The sequence below is a fragment of the Protobothrops mucrosquamatus genome, unplaced genomic scaffold (assembly GCF_001527695.2).
Source record: "Protobothrops mucrosquamatus isolate PMUCROS unplaced genomic scaffold, P.Mucros_1.0 scaffold3455, whole genome shotgun sequence".
Taxonomy (NCBI): Eukaryota; Metazoa; Chordata; class Lepidosauria; order Squamata; family Viperidae; genus Protobothrops; species Protobothrops mucrosquamatus.
This window is the reverse complement of record NW_015389433.1, coordinates 36646-42988: the sequence shown is the minus strand read 5'-3', so window position 1 is coordinate 42988 and position 6343 is coordinate 36646.

Genomic DNA, 6343 nt, shown 5'->3' with positions numbered 1-6343 from the left:
TATTTCAAATTTTAGTTTTTTGGGGGGAAGGGGCTTCTGAGGAAGAAACAGCAAACTGAAGACTACTCTACTCTCTGGAAGAATGAAGTGCTGGTGAGTAGACCAGCTCTTTGTAATTCCTTTCCAGATAAGGAGACAACTTGAGATTACCCACAAGCGCTGTACACAGGTAGCCCTTGACTTACAACAATTGAGCCCAAACTTTCTGTTGCTAAGTGAGACATTTCTTAAGTAAGTTTTGCCCCATGTTCCAACTTTTCTTGCCACAGTTGTTAAGCGAATCACTGCAGTTGTTAAATTAGTAACACAGTTGTGAAGTGAATCTGGCTTCCCCATTGACTTTGCTTGTTAGAAGGTCGCAAAAGGGGATCACACTGGGACACCTCAACCATCATAAATATGAGTCAGTTGCTGAGCATCTGAATTTTGATCACTTGATCCATGGGGTTGCTGCAACGGTCATAAATGTGAAAAATGGTCATAAGTCAGTTTTTCAGTGCCATCGTAGCTTTGAATTGTCACTAATTTATTGTAAGTCAAGAACTACCTGTGTACATTTGCTACCTACAAAGAGACTGAAAGAGCTCTGGGAGACCAGGGGAAGTTATATTGTGGTCAGTGCCTTTAAGGATACTGGGTTCACATGCTTTCTTTTCTAATCCCTTTTGGAAATTATTGTTTAAATGTTTTTCAGCTTCTAGGAACCTTTGTATTGACACGTTTGAACACACTGGGTGAATTTCCCTCAGTCCTTAGTGAAATAGGTTTTAAATACAAGTTTTGGTACTTAAAAACATTCTTTTGGAATAAACAGCAGAAGAATGATTAGAAGTTTGATCTTAGAAAGTTACAAACGGATTTGAAATAAGATTTTGGAATCGAGTATAAGAATCCTTTTTTGTGGGAAAGTGATTTTTCAGTTCTTAAAAACAACATGATAGTGTCGTGGTTCCGTGCCGGCCTGTGTTCCCGGCAGCTGGGTCTGGGGAGTCTGGGGGGGAGGTGGAGGAGGCATTTGGGGGGCCGTCGGGGTCAGGGGGAGGCTCTGATGAATTGCAGGGCTCACAGTTTGATGGGGAGCCTGGGCCCTTCAGTTGTGTTCCTGATGGGGCTCAGCTGTGTGGGGAGAGTGAGTCGGACTTGGAGGGTTCACACCTGATGGATGTGGTGATTGATGCTCGTGGATGCCGGCGGTTGGCGGGAGCAGATCAGCGGCGGTCAGTGCGGTGGCTCCAGCTGGGGGGCGGCGTCTTGGGACTGCTGTATAGAGGGGGAGGGTGGGGGCGGTGCTGGTTGCTGGGGGCAACCGTTGCAAAGTATTTCATGGGATCATGTTCTGTTAGTCTTGCCGATGACCACTTCTCTGCTTTGTATGGTTTCGTGTGGACAATTTCCTCTATTTGGATTGTGTTTGCTGCTTTTGTTTCTGGACTATTTGGCAGGTTGGTTACCCATATTAAAAGGGGTTTGTTTTCTTGAGTCTCCAGCCTATTTTCTCAAAAGAGGTTTTGTCCTTGTGCCTTTAACAAGGACAGCCATAGGCTGGGATAGAACAGTTAGGATGGGATCTGTATCCACTTGGTGATCAAAGAAGTCAACATGCCACCTGCAAAGCATATTAAAAAGGGGCAGGTTTTTAGTCATGCTGTCAGAGAATTCATATTGATCTTTTTTATCTTTGTTTGAAAAATTATTTTCACCTATCTATTTTTATTTTAAACATTAGGTTTTCATGCAATATAATGCAGTTGTGTCCGAGTTGACAGATTGTGTAAGATTTAGAGAAAAGCATCAGGAATTACATCAGCTTATAACTTACAAAAAGTCATATGCAATCTTTTGAGAAAAAAAATCTTTTATAGCCAAGCCTACATTACTATAAAAATCATTTTATGATATTTTTTCTTGCTTGGAAATGAATTTATAAATTGGAAAGCATTAGCTTTGGAAGAAAAATTGGAGGAGAGCAGAATCCAGTGCTTAAAGGATATTTATTACTCTCTGTAACTTATTTAATCATTTATATTTCTCCATAAATACATAAGTATGTTCGTATTTGGAATTGTAGGCATGCAAAAATAGTTTCTTTTGGGGGAATGTGCTGTCAGCTGTTATTCTGGTTTGTATATGATCATTCCTGAATGTAACAACACACAGAATTGAGCTGTCAACCCTGTTCTCTCCACATATGGTGCAAACAAAATGACTCTGTATGATATCAACATTTCTTGGGGAAAGGTAAGTTTTGCAGACCCTGATGAGATTTGTACAATTTTAAAAAAAATGTGTGAGATTGGTTGTCCTGACAGTCAGTATAACTGGCTCAAAGCCACACCATGAATCTCTGTGCCTAAAGATGGACACGAACCTGGGTCGCCCGTTCCTAGGCTAACACCTTTACCACCTCACCACCTAAAACCAATAATGAAGGGCAGTGGTTGGGATGATGGTTTCAAGAGAAGTTCCAACTTCAGGGAAAATATTCCACAAAATTCAGGAGCAGAAACTAGGAAGCACTGATTCCCAGAGGTATTTGATGAACTGTTATAGAGATGTTCTGACAAAACGAAGCCTTCCTTGGCTCCTAAGTGCTGCGTTAATGCTTCAGGAACTCCGGGACGGTTGTTTGTTTTAATTGCAAATGTGCTGGTTTGGGCAAAGCTGTCTGTCTTAGAAACCACATTCTGTAGTTGTAAAAAGAAAAATGAAAGTGAACTGAAAGTGTTCCATGTGGGTTGGGAAGGGTTAGTAGCATTGAAGAGGTTTCTGCTGCTTGGTAGACAAATCAAAATCAAAGCAGAGAGAGGAGATTTGCATATTCATCTCCAAGTGAGAGGGTGACCTGAGGGCAGAGTTAGCATGCTATACTGGGGGGGGGGGGGCAGGGGGAGGAGAAATAGTTTAAGGGAAAGACTTGCAGAAGATGGTTTATACCTTCTATGGTTACTGTTTGGGGGCATTGTTTAGCCGTTATCTGACACAACATGTCTTAGTTTTTTTTCCTTCTGAGAAAAAGGTGTAGCCTCACATCTAGCCAGTATTTACTGTGGACTTGGTGCAACTTGTGAATAAGCCATACACAAAGAGAACTTTTTACTTTTGCTTAATTGAGGTGCTTTCACAGCCTGGAGAGAGTCTAAATGCCTGCCGTGGCCTTTTCTCCAGCTAGTACACCAAATGCAAGTACAGTGTCAGTTGCATTTGAAGCAGACATTTTCCACCCCTGTGTGTGTGTGTGTGTGTGTGTGTGTGTGTGTGTGTGTGTGCGCACGCACATACTTGTGTGTCAGAGATATTTTTGAACTCCCAAGCAGAGAGCTTTTCAGCCTTGGTGAAGGAACGCCCTAGCTTGCTAATGCTGGGTTGCAGGGCGCCTCTGCTTGCAGCCAGTGTGGAGGAGGGAAGGTTCACCAAGGGTAAGCGGAGGAGGAAGTGAGTCAATGACACGGTAAGCCTGTGGTCCACGTGCAAGGAAGTAGAGATGGTCTGGCCCTGGGAAGTAGATGTTGCAGAAGTTTCCTGCACTTGCTTCATTCTCCCTTTGCTTCAGGTGCAGGCTTTGGCTGCCAAAATAAAATAAAAAATGAGAAGACCTGCTAAGAGCAGTTGAAGGAGAAATAAATTTTTATTCTTAAGAGTTGGTGTGAAAGTGAAATGTCTATATAGATCAGGAGTCCCCAATCCCTGGGCTGCGGGAGAGATGGGCAAGCACGTGGATGTGAATCTCCACTCGTGGGAGCAGTGAACAAGCATGCACAAAGCTCCGCTCACATAAGTGGAGTTTTGTGCGCGAGGAGCTTCACACTCAAATGCAAGCACCTGCCCCTCACACAAATGGAGCTGTGCACGCATGCATGTGCCTGCCACTCACACGCCCTCACCCCCATTCCTGTGCTCGACTGGGCTGCCAAGCTGGAAAGGTTACGGACTATTGATACAGATAAATCCATCAGATGTCTGTTTGAATGCGGAATCTACTATGCAAGCCCAATATTCTGTATAGACAACAGCATATATTTTAATATGCCTTGCTATTGTATAGGTAATCCTCGACTTATGTTGCTAAACGAAACATTTATTAAGTGAATTTTGCCCCATTTTACGATTTTTCTTGCCACAGTTGTTAAGTGAATCACAGCAGTTGTTAAGTTAGTAATATGACTGTTAAGTGAATCTGGCTTCCCCATTTATTTCGCTTGTCAGAAGGTCACAAAAGGGAAGTCACATGATCCCGGGATAGAACAACTGCCATAACTATGAATCAGTTGCCAAACATCTGAATTTTGATCACATGACCATGGGGATGCTGCAACAGTTGTAAGAGTGAAAAATGGTCATAAGTCACTTTTTTCAATGATGTTGTAACTTTGAATGGTCACTAAATGAATGGTTGTATGTTGAGGACCACCTGTAGTTGTATTCTTTCAGTTGTGTTCTCTAATAACGTTTTCTTCATCTCTAATTTTTCCAGATGTATTAGAGAAGTATTTTAGAAGCATTGAGTTATTTGTTTACCTGTGCTGGAGGTAAGCTGAGTCAGCACTGCGGTCCAAGATGACCCCAAAGATTATGTTAAAGTAGGCTTTTCAAATTCCTTCTGTTTCTCTTCACACATCTCACCCATTCTTTCTTTTGTTGTGGTTATTTGCCTTTGTAAAGGGAAAGCTTGTAGACAGCCTTCCTTTGTATAGAAACTGAGAGACAGTTGCATTACAATCAGTTTCCTTGTGTGGTCTTGTGCACTGTTGAAAAGAGGCCAGATCCAAGTTGTCTTATCAAGTCATTCTTATTACAGTTGGTATTACTTTTAATTAACCTTAATATATGTGTACAACATTTAGCTAAGTGTTAGTGATTATCTGGGAGTGGCAACAATTTAGAAGGAGGAAAGAACCCATTGGCACTCTTTACATTATGAAGTTGGGAAAAAATAAGTGGACTTCCCCTTATGCCTTCAACTCAGTAGTTAAACTGAAAATCAACTTATCCAGTTGATTCCCTGCTGTGTACACACGGGTGCCTCTCTAGGAAGAGTGTCTGGACCGGGGCTTCGTCAGTAGTTTTATTTCTCTTGCTTTTTTGTTGACATTGATGGTAATCTCTATACTTGAAAAGTATTATGCCTCTGTGAAATGGAAGCTGCTTACACTGAAAATAGACTAGAGAATATGTATAGCTAGAAACCTCCATTGTGTTGATCAGATAGGACCCATCCTCAGAACAGAAGTTCCAGAAAGCAGGATCTCAGCTACTCTCTTTTCCTACTGGTTTTCCTAGTATATAATGCACGACATTGTGGATTTGCCTAATGAATGCTTAGCCACCTTTCAGGAGCAGCTCAAAGTGTATCATTTAAGTTCCAAAGTTGTTTATTAGCATTGTGCATCATACAACAGATTAAAAAGACATGAAGAATCTTAACATTTGGGTGTGTAGGACTAATACTGTTATCAGTTAGGGCTCTGTAAAAGGAAAATTGGAATAGTGTATTAGTCTACTACATTATATGTCTGTCTCTGTTTAATGGTAGGTATATTCCTGGTTCCTTTGATTAAACAATGTTATCTGTTGAGACCTTGGAAGCATGCTTTCTCTATTTCTCCCAGTGCCTGCTCTCTATAATGTTGCTTTTCTGCTAACAAAGATTTAGGGAAGAATGCTATCCTTTATCTGTGATTTGTCACTGAATTGTGCAATCCCGAGGATTGTAAAATTGTAGAAATGAATCTGGGAATTGCATGAGGCTTGTATTTTGTCTGCCTTGGGTTAGTTCTTTGGGTTTAGCATTATATATGTAACAGGCCACTGTTGAATTCTATTCAGATGCTCTAAACTGGCATATTACCCGTGAGCAGTAGAGACTGCCTATCTCCTCTGCAAGTAAGTGCATTAATTGGTTGTCCATAAATAAAGTTTCGTTCTCTGCAATGGAAAGCCTTAATATATAGATATATGCAATGTCTTCCTTGTACATTGCCGTTATGTAGAAGCCTTTTTGCAGTGGTAATTTAAGAAGCCATGGTTTAAAACAGCTTAGGCCTTAGGTGTAGTGAACAAATCCATTTTTAACCGCCTTGAAGGCAGCACAGGTGGTCCTCATTTAGCAACTGCCTTATACAGTGACTGTTTGCAGTTACGGCAGTGATGAAAAAGTAACGCTTCAACTAGTCCTGACATATATGGCATCCGCAGGTTTGTAAAGCAAAGGAAATCTGAAGTAAAATTAGAAACACAGTCACGGTTTTACTTAGTGACATCTACACTTAACGACCAAGTTGAGTTGCTAAACCAAGACTACCTGTATTTTTGTCTGCTTTAAGTAGAGAGATCCAGAAAATGTAAG